This window comes from Symphalangus syndactylus, chromosome X (genome assembly GCF_028878055.3).
Source record: "Symphalangus syndactylus isolate Jambi chromosome X, NHGRI_mSymSyn1-v2.1_pri, whole genome shotgun sequence".
Lineage (NCBI taxonomy): Eukaryota > Metazoa > Chordata > Mammalia > Primates > Hylobatidae > Symphalangus > Symphalangus syndactylus.
In genome coordinates this window covers 136,295,686-136,317,706 of record NC_072447.2, presented here as the reverse complement: position 1 = coordinate 136,317,706, position 22,021 = coordinate 136,295,686, and the positions used below count along the sequence as shown (strand labels likewise).

The window sequence follows — 22,021 nt, the reverse complement described above, 5'->3', positions numbered from 1 at the left end:
GAGTTGGCTCTACTTAATCATCTTTTTTTTTTTTTTTTTCTTGAGTGTTTTGGATCTATTTCCTCCATTAAGTCCAAGTTGTCTTGAGAGAACTCAAGAATGGTGTGAAGTGTATTTAGCAGAATCTCTCTTCCCAAATGGCAAACTATGTGTTTCAAGAAATAAATAAGCCCATTCTAAGATATAAACCCTATTTTCATGTTTACTTAGCTCTTTTCTTCTCTATCTTCTGGGATTGATATTTTTAGTAATGTGAACCAGCTGTTTGATGCCCTTTGAAAGTAACAGCCTTGCTGCATGGGTCAGTTTTCTGGTAGCGTATCACCAGCAAGGACATCACACTCAGGTAGAAGGAAAATGAATGTTCTTTTTTGGAACATTTCAAAGGTTATAAATGTATATCAAACAAACCAGTTTTCCTTAATAAATCACCTCTTAGGTCTGTTTTCTATAACATCTAGCACTTTTGTGAAGCTGTTAAGTTGCAGCCTATACCAACTGTTGACCTTTTGCTTATAGCTTTAAAATAGTGTCTTAGTTATCTTACTTCATCTGAAAAGAAAATGTTTTTTTTTTTTTTTTTTTTTTTGAGTTGGAGTCTCACTTCTGTGGCCCAGGCTGGAGTGCAGTGGCATGATCTTGGCTCACTGCAAGCTCTGCCTCCTGGGTTCACGCCATTCTCCTGCCTCAGCCTCCTGAGTAGCTGGAACTACAGGCGCCTGCCACCACGCCCGGCTAATTTTTTTTGTATTTTTAGTAGAGACGGGGTTTCACCGTGGTCTCAATCTCCTGACCCCGTGATCCGCCCGCCTCGGCCTCCCAAAGTGCTGGGATTACAAGCGTGAGTCACCGCGCCCGGCCAAGAAAATGTTATGAGTAAGAGATTTTTCCTTTACCTATCAAACTATCTTTTAAACATGTTTTAAATATTTCAATGAAAATATTTCTAAAATATTTATTCTCCTAACTTATTAAACAGAAGGAAAAAAACTGTAATCAGTTAAAAAACACTCAGGGTCATCATTATGAGAATCATTTAATAAATGATGCTCTAATACAGCAATGTCCTTAGGGCTCTTTGAAGTATGAGGAACTATTTGCCCCCAAGTTAAATGGCCCCAGACTGTTCTGCTGCAGTTGCTTCTGCCTTCCTTTTCAGCTGTCACTTCTGCTGTCATTGATTTGGGTTCACTCTTTGACCCTTTTTAACCCAGTGCAGAACTGAATGTCTAGAAATCAGACAGTAGAGTTAAATATGCAACTGGAGTATTTGTGTACAAAATAAAGGCTATGTTCCAGAGGGTGGCTTCAGTCTTCTACAGTAAATTTCACAGACTTTGAATGTTTCTTCTTCTTCTTCTTTTTTTTTTTTTTTTTCGGCAAACCCAAGGCTTCCCTTGCTTATTGGGTCATCCCACAATTTGAAGTAATGTATAAGCAAGCCATTGCTATACTTCTAGGGTTGTTTATTGAATACATTTAGTATATCAGTAGGTGATAAAAGAGACAACCATTTTAAAGCCTCTCCATATGTTTGATTAAAAGAAATAATATTCCTGTCTTTGCACACTGAGCCTTAATCTATTTTCATTTGTCTTCCTAACCTCTTATAAAGCAAATAATTGCCCTGACCTTTTTATCTAACATCTGAATTTTCCTTATTTCATTTGTCTGTGTCCTTTAAGATTCAATGACAATGCACAGTAATGTAGATAACATGATAATACTTTCTGTTGTGTTTTTAGCATGCTTTGTATAAATTATATCCTCAGGGTCCCCTTTATTCATATATTCTACTTGCACTACCCACCCCAAGAGCCCTGGTTTATTAGATTTTTCTCCTTTGCCAAAATACTTGGTTTTCTCTCCCCCCCCACCATAGGCCTTATTTTCATAAATGTGTAGTGATTTCACCTTTCCTGTAAAGTTGGCCAGCCTGCTTGATATGGAAATTAGATTTACTGGTTTCTACTTCCCAGGGTCCCTTCTAGAACCCCTCTTATGAATAGGAATCACATTGACAAGCACCAGTCTCGGGCACAGTGGCTGTTTGTAAAGACAGCCTACACATGTTGGCCAAAACAATTTCACTCTTGAGTTACTTCAAAACTGGCTGGTGGATACCATCTGGTCCCAGTGATTTATCTACTCCTGGTTTGTTGATTAGATGCAGGGCATCATGTTTACCACTATTTGATCTAGTACCTCTGACCTGCCGAGTTCAGTGTTCTGGTTTGGAAATGCGCATCTCCTTACAAGACAAAGAATTCATTCAGTCTCTTCACCATCTCCTTTTTAGCCCTGTGACTGTGATTAAGTGGTTCCTCTAACTGGCTTCCCCGCTTTGATAGAGCAAAAGAGCCTCTTACTATTGGCTTTGCAATCTCTTGCAAGTTGCTCCTGCCTAGATTTCATTTTGTGTTTAACCTGCTGTGCCTTACAGGATTTTCTCTGTTCCTTCTCTGGACTGTTTTTCTTTAATCACCACTGCTTTTTCTTCTGCCTTTTAACCACAATGAAGGTTCTCTTCTCTCTCCAGTCCCCACCACCTCCCCCGCCAATATAAGTAATTATTCTGGGGCAACTATAAGTAAGTTTTTTTCTTTCCCCTTTTTAAACCAGTCTCCAGGCATCTTGAGGGTTGTTTACTTTCCGAACTCCCTCAGTAATGCCCTGCTTTTGTCACAGATTCTTACTCTAATATAGCAAAAACTATGTAATGGGGTTGTACTTTTCCTCTCTCATCATGTTGTTAAATTTAATATTGCTGTGTGGTCACCATTACACATTTGCTTATCCACACTTACTTGGTGTCCTAAGTCCTATATACTACTCAAGACCAAGGCCAGGTGTCTCTTGAGACACCTGTTCTTTCTTCCCTTCCCCCCTCCATCCCTAGTGCTCCTCTTCTAGAAACACTTGTTCAGGAAGTAATCATTTTTCGTGTCTCCAAATCTTGGCTGTAGATCTTGGCAGGTAAGTATTATGCTGATGATTTTTTTTTTCATTCATGTCTGTGAACCTTACACACAAATGTAAGAGGATAATGGAGGGAAATCTGTGGTACCAATCTAAAGCTGAGTAGAGGAAGACCTATTTGACAGAAATATTTAAGACATAAAGAGAGTATAAGGGAGGTGATCCGGTGATAAACTGACAGACGCTCTAAGGTCGATATACTCTCATCAGCAACATAAAAAAAATCAGCACTTAAATGCATCACAGTGGCACAGAGGCTGTCATTTCCATCTTTGTTCTCCCTTCCTTTGATGTGATAGGGAGCAAACTCCCTTCATCTCCGGGTGGAATTTTTTTGTTTGTTTTTATTTGACATACATTTATCCTTAGTCTAAATTTCCAAAGCATCTGCCTTTATTTCATAGAGCGGAGAGTTCTTTCAACAAAATGATTGGCTATTAGGAAGAAGTTGATCATTTGTCAGGATAGTGCAGCAGACACAGTGCATATTCTGGGCACACAATATTTTTGTAAAGTCAGATGCATATCTACTCAAGCAAATAGTGTCTTGTCTTAATCTTTTGAATTTTATTCATGAGTTAGGTATTCTAGGATGCAAACGAATCATATTTATATGTAGAAACCTTTGGATATTGTTGCTAAATTGATTCCCCAAAATATTCTGTCAGACTATGTGAAATTGCTGATATTTGACCTATTTGGCCTAAAATAATGGCACTCTCATAAGAATCAACCTTTAATATTTTATTTTTCTTTAATCTCTCAAAGCTTATAACAGAACCATTTCAAAAGCTAAAGAAAAGATTCTGTAGCTCATAATCCTAGAGCAGTATTGCAGGTTGTAGCCTGAATTTTTATCAAGGGACTGTTTTGTCTTTCTGCTAAATAAAGCTAAATTTCCATTTGGTCTGTAATTTTTAGAAATAAATATTTCCAAAGACTAAAAGTAATAATAATGATAACAATAGCAACAACAAGAAAACAAACACTCCCCCATTGGTTAAACATAGCTGAACTCTGAAACATAGAAAGGATCCCCTTTCTGAGAAATATATAGTATCTTCTGATATCAGTGTTCATAATAATAGCTACTGTTGATTGAGGTATACTGTATAATTTTAATGCTTCTAACAACTCTCTGAGGTAGGTTCTGCTCTTGTCCCCATTTTACAGAAGATGAACTTGTCTCAGAAGTTAGGAGGGTGGCTCAAAATTGCACAGTTGGTAAGCAACAGAACTGAGCCTAAGCTGGGCGTGGTCGCGTGGGCCTATCATCCCAGCCACCATGAGGTGGCTTGTACTTGAGATTGGGAGTTTCAGACTAGCCCGAGCAACACAGTGAGACCCTGTCTCTTAAAAAACGAAAAAATACCAGATGTGATGGTGCATACCTGTAGTCCTAACTGTTCATGAGGCTGAGGTGGGAGGATCATTTGAACACAGGAGTTTGAGGGTACAGTGAGCTATGATGATTCCACTGCACTCCAGTGTGGGTGACAGAGATGCCATCTCTAAAAAAAAAATTTTTTTTTGAGAGAGTCTTCCTCAAAAGAAGACTCCAGCCCAGGCTGGAGTGCAGTGGTGCTATCTTGGTTCACTGCAACCTCCGCCTCCCGGGCTCAAGCAATTCTCCTGCCTCAGCCTCCCGAGTAGCTGGAACTACAGGCATGCACCACTGTGCCTGGCTAGTTTTTGCACTTTTAGTAGAGACAGGGTTTTGCCATGTTGCCCAGACTGGTCTCGAACTCCTGGCCTCAAGTGATCCGCCTGCCTTGGCCTCCCAAAGTGCTGGGATTACAGGCATGACCCACTGCACCTGGCCTTAAAAATTATTTTTCTAATTAAGAAAGAACTTAGCCTAAACTTGGGCTTATTTACCTCTGAAGCTGTTACGCTTTCCATATAACATGATGCCTCCCTGCCTCAGAGACTCAGAACAGAGAGTCCACTCAAAACATTTATAGCTAATTTCCCACATTGTTCTGACATATATACTATACAGTATGTAGTTAGATAGTAAATCATGCTCCAGACAAGCTTTTCTGTTCTCTTGAGTTTCCCACTTGTTGTGACTTTATCCATTTGTTTTTTGATGAACTGTTCTGATTGAGGATCCTTGGTGATGTGGAGTGTCTTAGTCCATTTGTGTTGCTATGAAGGAATACCCAAGGCTGGGTAATTTATAAAGAAAAGAGATTTATTTGGCTCATGGTTCTGCAGGCTGTACAAGAAGCATATTGTCAGTATCTGCTTCTGGTGAGGGCCACAGGAAGCATTCACTTATGGTGGAAGTGGAAGGGGAGCAGGCATCACATGGTGAGAGAGGAGGTGCCAAGCTCTTTTTACCAACCAGTTGTCTCTTAGGAACTAAGTAAGAATTCACTGCCGGGTGTGGTGGCTCACACCTGCAATTCCAGCACTTTGGGAGGCTGAGGTGGGTAGATCACCTGAGGTCAGGAGTTCGAAACCAGCCTGGCCAACATGGTGAAACCCTGTCTCTACTAAAAATACAAAAATTAGTCGGGTGTAGTGGCAGGTGTCTGTAATCCCAGCTACTTGGGAGGCTGAGGCAGGAGAATCACTTGAACCCAGGAGGCGGAGGTTGCAGTGAGCTGAGATTGTGCCACTGCACTCCAGTCTGGGCAACAGAGCAAGACTTCCTCTCTAATAAAAAAAGAATTCGCTGCTGCGAGATCCAAGCCATTCACTAAGTATCTGCCCTCCACAATCCAAACATCTCCCACCAGGCCCCACCTCCAACACTGGGGATTAGATTTCAACATGAGACTTGAAGGGGCCATACAAACCATATCTATGCCATAGTGCAGAATAACCTAAAACTCTTGGTTCTTGAAGTGCCTGTTACGCCATTTTTGCGTCACTATAAAGACATGCTGGAGGCTGGGTAATTTATAAAGAGATTTAATTGGCTCATGGTTCTGCAGTTTGTACAAGCATGGCTCCAGCATCTGCCTCTGATGAGGCCTCAGGGAGCTTTCAATCATGGTGGAAGGGAAAGTAGGAGACAGCGTGTCACATGGTGATAGTGGGATTAAGAGAGAAAGAGTGGGGAGGTGCCATACTCTCTTAACCAACCAGGTCTCATGGGAACTCAGAGCAAGAACTCACTTTTCTCCCAGGGACTGGTGCTAAGCCATTCATGAGGGATTCACCCACACAACCCAGTCACCTCCCACTAGGACCCACCTCCAACACTGGGAGTCACTTTTCAACATGCGATTTGGATGGTGCACACGTCCAAAACATTATCATTGACCCTTCTTGTTCTAAGTTGCTACTTACTGCTACTTACTGATGGAATAAAAAGAAGTTTGGGTTCTGTATGCGGTCCCAAGGCTACCAAGTGTGTCAGTGCTGTTGGAAGAGTTTTAAACCAATAAGCAAAATGCATCATGACTATTTCTTAATATAGGCTCATTTTGTAATAGTGTGTTATGTTTGTAGCCACAAATCATGGAGCTATAAAGGTTCATCTCATAATAATGAAACAATGCTTTTTTATAAGAGTATATATTCTACTTGCCCATACCACCAAGTCATTCGGCCAAATGGAAGCTCAGACTTGGTGCTACTGAGCACCTTTTTCCTATGTATATTTATGAAACTTGAGATTGAACTATTGTTCTTTTTCAAGCTCATGCAGTTCTAGTATAGTCATTCTGCATGACTGAGCTTAACTCTAGTCAAGTAAATTTGGGTTCTGTTAGTTGGTCTTTGTACTGGGCTGTGTTAATTGTCATATATAAAAAATATTAATAGAAACACTCATGGGCAAAAACATAAGCATGTTTTCTGGATAGCCTGGTGGAACTCATTCTAATTTAGGCAGTTCACTTGGAAAAATCAGGTCTTATAATGCTGGACATTTAGTTTGGCTTCAGCCTTTGAAAGGCCGTTCTTCCCCACATTGAAACTGATTTCAGAATATGATTTAATGTATGTGCTGCTGTAGCATTGCATACAATTTAGGATTATGCTGTCTTGACTGAGAGTTAAAACATAAGAGTAGCTAGATTAAAAAAATAAAACATGACCTTGCATGGTTTATGATCCAATGAAAGATAAAGAGAACAAAGTGGGCTGTTCTCTGTTCTTTCGTACTTCTAGTACTGATACTTTTTAAAGTACACTACAGTGTTTACTATTTCAAACCGATAAGCACAGCACTGCTGCCAAGTATTATCTTTAAAACAAGACCGACATTTAATTCAGTTGTCATTTGTTCTCATCCTTGAAGGCAGTTTAAAAAACAGTTGCCTCTCATTGGTTACTGTGGGATCAGGAAAAACTAGGAGCTTATGTAAATATGTGTGTATCTGAAAGGAGGTTTATTTTTTTATTTTCCTTTGAAGTACCTTAAGTGTACTCTTAAAATATATCCCGAACTGCATACCACTATGTGTTTTCCACATAGGATGAAACATCCTCAAGGAGAGGGGCTAAAAACAAGTATATTAAAGTGACTTACTCTTTTCTGGCAGAAGGTCCTGGTGCAAAATTAGGTCCTTGAATTTTCCAAATGAGGTTGTATTTATTGCCCTTCTTTTCTAAGAAAGGCTATTTTAATAATTTTTGCTATCACATCAAAGACTTTTCATGATAATTATAGTCAATAATTGCAGTAGTAATGCTGCGTGCCATCTGCAGGCTCTGTGTAATGGAAACTAGGGAGAAAAACGTGTCCCTGTGCTTGATGGGAGTTACCATAGAACGAAAGGCCCTGGTGCCTGATCACCACTTGCGTCAGTTGTAGGTGACTCTCCCACTCCTGGGCCCTTGGTCATATATACTGTCTTTTTTTTGTCCTTCCCTCCTTTGGCCCATTTCTTTCCATTTCTTTTTCTCTCACTCCTGCAGGCCTTTAATGTGCAGGAGTAAGAGAGAAAGAACTTCCCCATCCCCCATGTTTGTTGCTCATCCTAAAGTAGCTGACAGGCCACATTCTAGGAGTAGAGGAGTAATTGGAACTTCTTTGGGATCAAATGTTTGACCAAATCAGTTGGTTTATGAGTGAGCAGTTGGCGCATTACCAAAAAGAGTTAGAGAGGGCAAGCTAGACATTGAAGTAACGGAATGAGCACCCACTCACCCAGTTGCACCAGGTCAGAGAAAGCTGTCTGATACTTTCAATTTGTGAGCATCAGGTCTCAAGCTTGTCTGTGGGCCAGATTTCTGAAGGGCTGATGTCTCTCTTAGGTCCTGTGACAGGCATTACATTGTATAGTGACTCCAACATCAGCCCCATGGAAGCAACCCTAAGTTCTTAGAGGCTCAAATTAGAGTGGCTCCTATCCTTTCATTCATACCCAAAGCAAAAATGGTAACACGCAGCTGTTTCATTCTTGGTTAGTTCTGCAGTAAAGAAGGCCAGGACACCTGCAGTGCACTTTCTGGAGCATTCGTATCTATCTCTTTGGCCCAGTGGTGCCTAAGAGGGCCCTGGTATGGTTAGGGTTATCTGAAGATGGCTAGGAATTGAACAGGCCTGACTTGAATGTGTAGTAAATGACTGGTTTCTCTCTTTTCTGTGTCACTTGCTGACAAAGAGGCAATAACTTTTCCATCTTCTTCTCTAAGGGAGTAAATTTTTTTATGTCATGAATAAGTAGACACATTAATACCTTAATATAGCACCTAAGATCTGGCTTTATTTTTCCTTTCCTTTGGTACTTAAGAAACCAGAGGAAAATGGCGGGTGGCTGCATGGCAGCCCAGCTGAAGAATTGGCTAATCAATACCTTGCCTTTGATTTCAGGCACCTTTTTATCAGGGTTTTTTAGAGCCTAGAAAAAAACAGGGATTATTCCTAGTGTGTGGAGAGGCACTGGGTAGTATCTCAAATTGTTCATTGTTGAGTATGTATCAGTCACTTGAGGACATAGAAGCTCTCCTCTGGTGAGACCTCTACTACAAAAATTGAATGGAGCTATGCCAATAATTTATTGACTATCCGAATATAGGTTTAGGGAAGCTTGTTATCAAGTGACCAGGTTAGGGCCTTTAAAAATCAAAGCACTAACATTGTCTGAGTTTTTGTTTTTTTTTTTTTTTCTTAAAAGGAGATTTGAATGTTTAGTGACTTCTGATTTGTCAAGCCAAGGAAGTGAAACAGCATGTGTGTGGGAAGTCTTTGTTCTGCCGATTTTGCTTTGTTGACCAAGAAAGGCAGCAGAACTAGGTCCCCAAGGAGTTTTATTCACCCTTGCCTTGTCAGATTTTGCTCTGAGTCCGAGATAATGCCTTCAGCAGTTTTGGTTGTCTCAAAAATGGACATAGTATATATGGCAATGTATAGGTTATATCTGAGTGTGCAATTCTCTCCTACTTTATCCAAAGGCACCTCCTGTGGCACATCTGTTGAAGTTCCAAAGTGAGAAGAAACATGGGTTGAGTTGATTTGCCTGATTTAGCGTCATCTCTCCTGTCTTTTGGACTTGAGTTGTTCCAAGATAAGATTAGAGGACATCAGAGATCTTGTGGTGGGGAGGGGGTTGGAGGAATTCACATTATAGAATAAGGAGAGAGAAAAAGCCTAGAGAACAACAATAAAATCCATGTCTGTTCATCTTGTAATTTTCAAGAGGGCGGAGACCAAGCCTTTTGTATTTTCTGCACTGATGGATGGCATCTGGCACATAAGAGTCACTTGATAAATACTGCATTAAGCACCAACAATGTTTTTGTGTTGCCAAATCGGGTCAAAGGTTAGTTTGAGAGAAGTGAATCAAATCTTTGACTTAGACTTGGGGAAAATGTTAGGGCAGAGTTCCATTCCCAGATAATCTCTTGCAGTGGTCTAGTTGAAGTAACTAGTTCACGAAGTGGTAAATATACTGGATTTTCTAATCCTAATGAATAAATCAAATGTAGTTAATTAACAGGTCTGATTCTAAAGGAAAGGTTCTGAAAGGTGAGATTGGAGAATCAAATGGTGTTAAGAAGCCACTAGGATAAGTCCCAGTCAGACCTGGGGTGCCTCACTAATAAAGGCAAGCTGGTAGCGTCTATAATAAAGGCTGAGGACATTGAAAACTTAAGCAAACTCAGTCTTCCAGGAAAGGCAACTTCGTTAAATAAGGGGAATCTGTGCTTTGCTAGTGACCTTGTGTTTCTCAAGTGGCTAATGCATATGTAGAGAAAGGAAAACCAGTGCACGCGATCTATTTAGGTTTTCAAAAAGCTTTTCTTGGCGGCGGGGGGCAGTTGAGGCGGGGGGGGGGGGGGGGGGGGTTCACACCAAGCCAAGGAAACTGAAAATAACTGGCACACCATAGAATTGTGGGACTGTTTAGTCAAATATTATGATTGACTTTGAGGCAGGAAACAAAGGGTAAGGGGTAAACACAGGTAATTCTCTGAATAGCAACATCAACAGTGGCTTTCACTCCAAAATTAGGACTGAGACAAGTTTTACTTAAAGCCCCAGGAACTGACCTAGAAGGGGAAGTACACATTGAAATCTTTACATTTGTCAATAAAACTTTTCTAAATAACAAAGAGCCTATTAAATGGTAATAAATTGTATGGAATGTGGCCCAGGTGCTAGGGCTTTAGATAATGGGTGAGGAGGAGTTTTTGTTTTTGTTTTGCTTTTACTGAAAATGGCATGCTTCATATTGCATAACATGCTGCTTGAAGACTCTTCATGGCCAATTGTGAGGGCTGGGGAAACTCAGCCTTACAAAACGGTGGGGAGTATGAGGAGGGCTCTGCCCCTCCCTCATCTGCCCATTCCAAGGTTCAGAAGAATTTTTCTCTCATGTTATAAAATTAGCCTCTGGTCAACTGTGGCTCATGTCCATATCCATAGGAACTGGGACTTATTAAGAGTCCTTCAGTGCAGATCTGTATCAGAGTAAGCCGTAACTTAACTATGACCTTTAGCAAGAATTTTGTGGAAGTGGGTTTTAAAGGATGTAATAAAGCACAAACATTAAAAATGTAAATCTTACTTTCCTGTGCACCATTTTATTGATGCCTAGTTAGAATTTTGAGGAATGGTTTGCATGGATCACTGTTTTTTGTTTTTAGTTGTTGTTTGTTTTGTTTTGTTTTCAGAATGAAACACTCCCCTCCCACCCCCACCCCCACCCCAAGGCTTGAGTGCAGTGGCATGATCATGGCTCACTACAGCCTCAGCCTCCTGGGCTCAGGCGATTCTCCCACCTCAGCCTCCCTGACTAGCTGGGACTACAGGTGTGCGCCACCATGCCTGGCTAATTTTTAAATTTTTTGTAGAGACACGGTCTCACTATGTTGCCCATGCTGATCTTGAATTCATGGGCTGAAGCGATCCTCCCACTTTGACCTCCCAAAGTGCTAGGATTACAGGCATGAGCCACTGTGCCCATCCCAGAATCATTTTTCTTTATGTGAGGAAGTGGACTTTGCCATTGGTGGGTTTACATAAAGGCTTTCTAGATAGCCATTTGGAGAAATATCTTTTGGAGAATTAATGATGAATGAATATGTTATTCTTCTGGTATATTTTTTCTAGACAGTAAATTTACTGAAAACCTCTTATGCTGTATTTTGAGGGGAGAAATTTTGGGTATATTGTGAAAAGGAGGGTTAAGAGAAGCTAAAGACAGCTTTTACCTTCCCTTTTGTTTAAGCTGAAAGCAATTACTAAAAAAGAGAAGATAATTTGATGTTAAAAGTTGTCATGACTCGGCCGAGTGCAGTGGCTCATGCCTGTAATCTCAGCACTTTGGGAGGCTGAGGGGGAGGATTGCATGAGCCAGGAGTTCGAGACCAGCCTGGGCAATGTAGTGAAACCCCATCTCTACAAAAAATACAAAAATTAACCAGGTGCGGTGGCACATGCCTGTAGTCCCAGCTACTCGAGAGGCTGAGGTGGGAAGATCACTTGAGCCCAGGAGGTCGAGACTGCAGTGAGCTATGCTCACGCCACTGCACTCCATCCTGGGTGACAAAGCAAGACCCTGTGTCTCAACAACAACAACAAATTGTCATGACTCACACAGTCCATGGAATGTATGTAAAAAGGCAGACTTTAATCATTCAATTAGAGCAAGTGTCTGAAATGTCTGATATCTGTGAGCCTCCCCACCCACCAACTGTATTTTCTTCTACACTTGCAGCAAATTCAGCTGTTGACCATTTCGGATATTCCTGTGAATTCTAAATGGCTGTGGCAGGCTATCTGAGAATGAGATTCCCAGGATCTTCTTTAGAGATTATTTGGAAATAATATGGAAAATCATCTGCTGTTAGAAGTCAGTGTTGATTCAGCCCCCAGGGGAGGAGGAAAGGGGTGTCTCTGATGTCTGCCTGAGGATACCTTCCTCCTTTTGCTTTCTCCGAGGTCTTCTGTAATGGTGTGCAGGAGACTGCCCACTGGGGCAGTCACTGGAGATGCAAAGAAAGGGCAAAGTGCTGGCGGCTAGCCCTCTCCTACTCTGGGAATCACCATGACCTTCCAAGCCAGGTCTGATCAGCTGTCTCAGAGATGGCCCTGCTAAGGCCTTGGTCTACCAACGATTATGATGTGTGGCTTGGGGGTACAGGTTCCAGAGGGAAAAAAAAATCCTCACCAATGGCGTTTTCTGTCTAGGCTGCTTTTTATTCATAGCTGAATGTATCACTGGGGCTCTAATAGACGTGATCAACCCTGGGAATCTCAGTCTCTATACAGTCTCTCATCTCACTCTCTGTAAAAAGAAAACCAAGTTAGGGGAGTGGGAGTATGAGAAAAATTCACCAGTAAAACAAGAAGGACTTTGAGGAGAGTTATGGAAATATTAATTTCATAGGCACTATGTAACAAACACCTTCAAAGTCTGTGTATTTGTTTTTCTCTTAAAGAGCTTGAAACTCACATGTGACTCCTTCAGATCACTTGAATGAGTATGAAATCCATAGAGTCATTTGGAATCATTTATTTATCCCTAGGCCATCTGTTAGATTATGAGCCTAGTGAGAATCATAATTGCTACTTAAGAGAAATTCTCAAACGATGCTACCAAGATATGTGCGCCTGAATTATTGACAGAAAAGATCTCCTTTGTTAGTTGCAAAACAAGTAAGAGAGCTCCATCTTTTCCTGTCTGCTCCTTGCTATCCCGCAAGGGCCCCCAGCACACTTCTGTGAGCCTTTTATTAGCACTGCTTAGAAAGTATTTACAGGAGCCTCAGAATTTTTGGAGAGTTTTGGGTTAATCACTGGTAGTATTACTATTCCTTTTGAGTCCTGGAGGTAGTGGTTGTAAATGTGCAAAATAGATGCAGTTGCTTCAGCTGCTCAGAAGTGATGGCAACACAAGGTCAAAGTGTGCATTTCAGGCCATTCACTCAGTTTGGTTTGGTGTGCCTTAATAAACTTTTGGTACAGTTAAAATGGGGGTCTAAGATTGTCAGATATTAACCTTGGTTGACAATTTGCTTATCATTTAAAAAGCAATAAGAAGCCTTGATTGATTTCTATCTGGAGTGCAGTTTAAAGCTGTTATAAGCTCATTGAAATGAAGTGTGGAGTTTTAAAGTAGCAACCCTAACTCTTCAAACTACACTTACATAAAGTTGTTCTTAGAAAAATATAATAAAACTGATTATTGAATGTATGTGTTTCTGACTGGCCTTCTCTATACTACCTTGCAGGATTAGTGGACCTAGAAATAATTGGCAGTCTTAAGCCCTCCAGAGCTATATTTTGGCAAGGTTTTGCAAAATGCTAACTGGCTGCATTTCTCCTACTGATTGGTAGGTGATCTCAAATCATACATCTGCATAATGACTGTAATTTACATGCTTTGTTATTAAGGTCAGATGACTCCAAGCTTTGGATGCGCATAGCCCATTTCATGCAGTAATTTCACTCCTTTTTGGAAGGAGGGAGGATGGATTAATGTACACGTCTCCCCACCTCCCTGGAGTTATTAAAAACCTTTAGAGATTTTCTTTCTTTGTTCCCATGAAGCAGAGCATTGTATGTTCCTCATGGGGTCTTAGGTAGCTTAGAGGGGCTGGAGTTATATAGCAACCTGTGTTTTAGTTCACTTTGTGGCTACATGAATTTAGATCTAAATCTAAGAAATGAACAGAAACTATTTTGGTAATGCTTTAGACCAACAGCAAGGAATTATTTTATGTTTAGAACAATAAAAATTAGAAAAAGAGTAAAGTAGCAATTGAGGGATTAGGAAAATTGCTCCAGCAAATAATAGCTTAATACAGCTCCCCAATATTAGAATTACATCAAGTATTTATATTTTTGAAAGCATGATGAAAGTTTTTCCCCGCTGGCCACATGTATTTATGCTTTTTAATTTGAAAGCCAAGACTTGCTTTTCTTAAAAAAAAAAAAAAAAAACTTCTAATAGAAGAGTTTTACATTTACAGAATTTGGGAAGATAGCACATAGACTTTCCTATATCTCACCCCCAGTATCCCGTTATTAACATCTTACATTAGGGTGGTATATTTCTCATGATTGATGAACCAATATTGATGCATAATTATGAACTAAAGCCTACACTTAATTCTGATTCCCTGAGTTTTTTGGTAACTATCTTATTGGGATATAGTTAATATAACAAATAATTCACCTATTTGAAGTGTACAGTGACTTTTAGTATATCTACAAGGTTGTACCTCCATCACCAAAATCAATTTCTCATCACCCCCAAGAGAAACCCCGTACTTTTTAGCTGGCATCCTCACTTTCATTCTTTCCCCTCTCCCCCAGCCTTGGGTAACCAAGAATTTACATTCTATCTCTAGATTTGCTTATGCTGGACATTTTATATAAATGTGGATTTTTTTCACTTAGCAGTGTTTTTGAGATTCGTCCATGTTGTAACATGTATCCGAATTTCCTTCCTTCCAATGGCTGAGTAATATTCTATTATACAGATACAGTAGACCACATTTTGTTTATCCATTTATTTGCTGATGGAAATTTGGCTATTATGAATAATGCTGCTACGAACATTCACATACAACTTTTTGTTTGATTTCCTTAGTTTTTTTCCCCACAATGTACTTATTCTGTTCCAGGATCCCTTCCAGGATATCACATTGTATTTCCTCATCATGTCTCCTTAAGCTCCTGTGGCTTCGCTTTTGATGGCCCTTTGAATCCCTTGGTTGATGGCTTGGTTGCCATCAGTTCACCATCACATATGCATGCCGTTCAACTCCTTGATGTGCCCTATTTCCACATCTTTCTGAACTAGCTAGAAGAGAAAAGTTTGTTAAAAGAAAAACTTCGGACATGAGGCAGGAGAACAGGGTCTGGAGGCAGGGAACCTGAGGCTGATTCATGCTGACTTCCTATAACTAAATTGAAAGGAAAACCCCAACTTTCCATGCTTAAGTGACAAAAGGACCAGAGGCTACTTCCTTTGCAACACCATGCCCTGCCCCGCCTTCCCCCTTTTTCTGCATGGCAGGAGGAAAATTGAAAGTACCTCTGATTGGTTGCTTTCCCAATCAGACATTTGCATAGGAGTGTAACTTTGTAACTTCATTTTAGCCTCTGATTGCAGGGCACTACTTCATTTGCATGGGGTAAACACCAAGTGGCAAATCGAAACCTCTAGTGGGTATTTGGACCCCAGAAGATTCTGTAACTGGGGCCCATGAGCCACTGCTTGGGTGGCTCCCACCCTGTGGAGTGTACTTTAATTTTCTGTAAATCTCTGCTTTTGTTGCTTCATTCTTTCCTTGCTTTGCTGTACATTTTGTCCAATTCTTTGTTCAAAACACCAAGAACCTGGACAACTTGCAGTCAAGACACTCTACTGGTAACAGACAAATTAATTTTAACAGAATTTAACTGAGCAAAGAATGATTTGCAAATTGATCACCCCTCCTCACAACCAGAATATGTTCAGAGGGATTCCAGTACTGTCATGTAGTTGGAGAGGATTTATGGACAGAAAAGGAAAAGTGATGTCCAGGAAACAGAAGTGAGGTACAGAAACAGCTGAGTTGGTTACAGCTCAGTGATTTCCTTATTTGAACATGGTTTGAACCATTGGCCACCTGTGATTGGTGCAAGAGCAAGTTACAGTCTGTTTACACACCCAGTTTAGGTTACAGTTCACTATGTATGGAGAAACCTTTAGACCAAACTTTAAATGTGTGAGGAGGCAGCTTTAGGCTGAACTTAACAAGGTGCTGCTTTTCTGGCCCCCCTCCCTCACCTAGTACAAGTTGTCAGAAATGGTTCTTAACATGAAACTTCGGTAGCTTATCAGAGCGTAAGAGATGTTCATTTCTTTCTTTGTTTTGCAATTGTACTGTCTTACATTTACATAATACCTCCTTGTTTTCAAAGGGCTTTTTTCATTTTAAGGTTCCAGTGGGTAACTGACTTTCCCAAGAGTCTTTACCAAAAGCTTCCCAATCATGTAGAGCTGGGCTTCAAACCCATATTCCTGACTTCTAGATCAAACTTAATTATCCCTAGACTGCTGCTGTTATCTCTGCAGAATAAAAGATCCAAGTAGTTTTAAATATTTGGAACCTTTTAAATTCACTCCTTAAAAAAACCCCTTGTAGAGAGCTAAGTTTTCTTCATAACTCAAGTGAGGCACTCTTCAAGAAAGGCCAATGCAAAATCATTGTCTCTTATGTTTGCAGTTTACATAGTGCTTTCCAGTCTGTTCTTCTCAAATGTTCCTCACTGTGGTCCTTACCCTTAAGGAACAGTTTGTCTCTCTTATTTACCAAAGGCTTTTGGTTGCTTTATTGGTAAAATTAGTCCAAGTACCAAGAGTGTCTGCCTTAAAAATCCCACTGGTGCAGGCAAAGCCTGGGTTCTCTACCAGTGTCTTGCAATGTTTTCTGGCTCTGTTTTCTCCATTTAGGACACTGGGGGAGTAAACGCTAGAGATTTTCTTTATTTCCTGCAGGTACAGAAAGAAAGCTGACCCCTAAGTGGTAACTACCAGTATTCCTCTATTACTGCCCCACCTCCCAAAAAAGTGCGAGAATTAGAGAGACACTTTCTTGGCATCTAGTTGAATTTCTAAATGTATTTTCTGAGAGAGATATAGAAAATGGTTGTTAGACATAGTTGCAAATAGTCGCCGGGCACGGTGGGTCACACCTGTAATCCCAGCACTTTGGGAGGCTGAGGCGGGCAGATCACCTGAGGTTGGGAGTTTGAGGCCAGCCTGACCAACATGGAGAAACCCTGTCTCTACTAAAAATAAAAAATTAGCCAGGTGTGGTGGCACATGCCTGTAATCCCAGCTACTCGAGAGGCTGAGGCAGGAGAATTGCTTGAACCTGGGAGGCAGAGGTTGCAGTGATCTGAGATCGTGCCATTGCACTCCAGCCTGGGCAACAAGAGCGAAACTCCATCAAAAAAAAAAAAAAAGAAAGAAAGAAAATAAACAAAAAGAAAGAAAGAAGAAAGAAAATAAAGAAAAAGAAAGAAAGAAGGAGAAGATAGTCAAGTTAGTAGTAAATAAGCTGAGGGCTGGCCTGAGAACCTGTCTACCATTTATAACACTTTCTATGGGAAGCTGAGTTATGAGCAACTGAAAATAAACGAACATTAGCTGCACCCCATTTGTACATCAGAGCCAGCCTTTGGTGAGAGGAGTAAATGAGATAAAATGAGAAAGCACAGTTTCACAGATTGCCTCAGAGCGCTGTTAAATGATGGAATAGATTCCTCATATTCAATGCCTACTTTTTAACCATTGATTTGAAGTGCTTCACAAAAAAGAACCAATACACACTCAGCAGGATTGAGAGTAATTTATTGTGATTGTCTTTGTTCAGCTTTGAAAACTAAGGCATTGATATTAAGACTAAAGAGAAATTACATAGAGCTGGTGTGATTGAGAAAAGTTTGGCTCTTTCGAGTGATTTTTTTTTTGTTTTTAATGCCAGAGAGTTAAGCTTTAAAAGCATGCTTCATTGAATCCCATCCAAGTCTCCTAGGACAGGGCTGGGGGACCTTTTTTCTATTGAGGGCCACTGACCCACAAAGAAAAAAACTAATCAAGGGCCATGTACAAAAAGCAACTTAATTTAGGTGCTTCCTTAGAAAACCATAAAGCATTGAATTCACCTGCTTTTTAAATTAAGAACAAGGAATTCTCAACAAGTATAACAAATAAAAAAAACCTTCAGTTTCATATTATGCACCATTTAAGAGGTGGGGTGGGATAAGAGAGAACTACATGATTAGAGTGAAAAGAGAGTGGAAAGCAGACAGGAGAGTCTTAAGGGACTAGAAGCGATACATGAAGAAGAAACTGTATGTCAAGAGTCATGGAAGCAGGAGATTGAATTAGGGAAACGGGAGAGATGGCAGTTGTAGATCATAATCTACTATTCACTAAGGTAGTAGACTAACTGGTCAACTGCTATACCCAGCTGTTCCACAGCTGGAATTCAGAAACCTAACAACAATTCTTAAGGAAGGGTCAGAATCACCTAGAGCCCTTGTTAAAAAGTGCAAGTGTCCAATGCTACCCCCACAGTGGCTGTCTACCTGTCCTATCTTTATTCTGTTGTCCTCGTGTTCAGCTCTCTCAGCCTAAAGGAAAAATTGTGGCATCTTTCTTCAATGAGAAGAATATAAGATCACCAGGCTTAGAAAGGAAATCTCCAGAAAGAAAAGATTTCTCACTCAGACACAGCATTTTAGAAGCAGTCTCAAACACATAAGACAGAATGCTTTCAAATAATATGCACACCCTAGCTTTCAAAATAAACCATTTTGGGTGCTTAAAGTAGAAATATTCAAGTTAAAAAAAAAAAAAAACTTAATTAGTTGCTTGAGTCTTCAAAGATTTTTTACCAGAACAGGGAGCTATAATTTCATTTTCAAATGTACCCAGACTTGTCCTCCTTTTCCTCCCTGTGCTTCTCATTAGTACTAACTAGTTATGGCACCGAATCCCCAGTAGCCCAAGAATGTCTTAGGGTTTAATTCACAAGTGTGTCTTGGACTACATGTGTCACAGGGCTTTTGGCAACAATGTCAAATTACATTTTCAAGTAACACTTTTTAGAAATGCAGACAGGATAAGTGGTGCATTCAGGGCTATATGGCCCAAAGCGTGAACTTTGCACTGAGGGGCAGACGACTTTGCCAGCAGAAACATTAGCCAAGTATCTACCCTGTTGTCCTTTACATAAGGCAAGCCTTTCACCATTAGACAAAATCTTCCTGGAAAGATCTCTCTGAGAGGAAAGTGCACTATTTTTTTCTTTTTAAAATTAGATATTGCAGGCCGGGCATGGTGGCTCGCGCCTGTAATCCCAGCACTTTGGGAGGCCAAGGCGGGTGGATCACCTGAGGTCAGGAGTTCGAGACCAGCCTGACCAACATGGTGAAACCCTGTCTCTACTAAAAATACAAAAATTAGCCAGGCGTGGTGGTGCATGCCTGTAATCCCAGTTACTTGGGAGGCTGAGGCATGAGAATCCCTTGAACCCGGGAGGCGGAGGTTGCATTGAGCCGAGATCACGACACTGCACTCCAGCCTGGGCAGTAGAGTGAGACTGTCTCAAAAAAAAAAAAAAAAAAAAAAAATAGTGCCAAAACAAAGACGTGCCCCAGTGTTCCAGTATCAGCAAGTCTCAATAAGGTTCTGCTTGAAGGTCACTGGTGGAGATGAGATGGGTGGAGTGCATGGGCCACTCTGGGCCTTTTATGTGTGCCAGTGTAAATGGTGCCATCCACTCGGACCAGGTTACTAGGAAAACTTTTATTGCTGCTACCCGTTTTTGAAGGGTGTATCCTTAGTATAAATTCCCTGTGGGTGAGTTTAAACCTGTCAACATCTAGCACCTTCTTCAACAGAGAAAATTATTATTTCCTGCTGTCTCTTAGTATTTTCTTGCTTTGAGGTGTATGTGTGTGTGTACGCATGTGTTTGTGCATGTACCCATGTACACTGGGGGCAGGGAAGAAGGATGGGTACTTTTCTGTGAACTTAGAAACCTGTTTTGATAGGATCCAGTAAGTGACCCTTTATTATGTGTGAACCCTGTTAACATTAGGTGAGCATAGTTTATTTTCCAAACTTACAAGTTATTTTGCCTTGAAAATTCATGCATACCACAATGGAATCTTTGCAGGTGCTTGAAAAAACAGCCTATCCTATGATGAATTTTAGCTTATAACAATCTTTAAAAATTTTATTTAAAGTCTTTATTATGAAGTAATTCATTTAAATCATCCTATGTGGGTTCTCATTCTGAGCATTCCAATTCATTTTCTGTAGGGGGTATGAGTATAGTATGTATTATTTAATATAGCGACAGCACTGTACTTTTTGGGGGCCTTCATATTGTTTTATGTGTTAAGACTGTAATAGAGGGAACCCTTACCTCAACCCTGAAACCAAGAGACAACTGAATCTTTCTGTGTTAATTATGTGTCCCAGTACCGAAGGCCTGCTGTGAACTTGTTAAGCCAGTGCAGAGGGAGTTTTGTTTTTGGTTGTAACAAAGGTGTTTCCATAAAACCGAGCCTTAGCAACCCCTCTTCTGTCACTAATGAGATCTAAGATACTCTGCAGCCTCACAGCTCTAAACTTGATTACACAACCTTTTTTTTTCTTTTTTTTCTGTTAGTAGAATTATTTATTGACCAAGGTTTTCAGAAATGCCAAAATAAACTTTTAGCAGTTTCTGGATGAGGAAGTTATTTGAAGATTGTTGCTCTTTCTGCCTTCCTTACATGGTCCTTTAATGCTGCATACTCCCCTTTTTTGGGGGCAGTAACATTCTCCCTACTTTTTAATTGCCGGGAAGGAAGAATGATCGGGAACATATATGATTATATAATTATTTGCATATGTGCAGTTGACAATCTAGTGTTAGTCAAATAAATTGCCAGCTCAATTTTATCTGAAATACCCTGCTACCCTAAAGCTGCTTTGATATCTCCATTAAGTGAAGCCCTATTTCCTGTAAGTACACATGGCCAAGAAGCAGCAATGGCCAGCTTATGGACCATTTCGTTTTCCATGATTAGTGTTGTTTGAATGATTAGCTTTTAATTCCCCATCCCTTTGTTGATTGGTCACACTTACCATTGACAGGTTCACATGTCTTCAGTATACTCATTCCTGAGTTCTTCAGATCATCTCTCCTTTCAGACCCCTTTTGACTTGCATAGAACACGGACAGCAATAGCAGAAGGAACAGTGAAAGTCAATCCTTGTAAACGTGTACAAAATTATACCACACCAATTAATATTGGAGAGACTGAAGTGATAGTAGCTAGTGGGGTTTATTTTTGAGTGGCATTGCATCTTGTGGTCATTATAAGGGAAGAGACATTGTCTCTTCAAAGCACAATTTTGTTCTGTGACAGAGGAGAACAAGGGGGGAACTCTGGGGCATATAGAAAAAACCCCCCGCCCAACCCTCACCTCCAAACTGCAAGCCAAATGCAGTTGGTATAAGGGAGGGAGATACTTCGTGGGTTGGGTTGCTGTGGAGTGATGTGTCTTTGGCATTTCCTTTGACTCTTGGAGTTGCATCACTACATAAAGGCGTTTATTGGAACTTGTTGGTTTATACTGAGATGATGCTACATACACAGAATCATAGGGTAGATATAGTCTCTGACATCTGCACAGAATACATTGGATAAAAAAAATCTTAAACTCAAGGATTGAGGATTACCATCACCCCTTTGTGATTTATCATAGCCTCAGATTATCCAGCATAAACCCCTATAGTTTCCTCTTTGCTGACAACCCTTGAAATGCACAAATCCCTTTGTTTCCCCACAGTATAACTATTGCACATGTATTTGCTCAGTTTTTGACTGTGTCACATATTTTATAAGTCATTCGTCATTAAGGACAATCTCTCTTGGAGTGTAAACTCCCAAATCTGGAAAAACTGTGTCTCGTTTGCATGACTTTTGCAATATTTAGCATAGAATATGAGAATCTCTGGGAATTTATAAAAGAGACTTTACTTGACACGGAATATTATATTGTTTATTGACTACACCAGTTTTCCTGTTGGTTTAGCCATCTCTCTGATTGGAAAGTTCTTTTGCTTTTTG

At 40.4% G+C, this 22,021-nt stretch overlaps 1 protein-coding gene across 1 annotated transcript in view; it reads left to right on the top strand.

Moving 5' to 3' along the window:
* Positions 1-22,021, top strand: part of GPC4 (glypican 4) — a 116,750-nt gene that overhangs the window by 54,954 nt on the left and 39,775 nt on the right. The window lies entirely within an intron of this gene.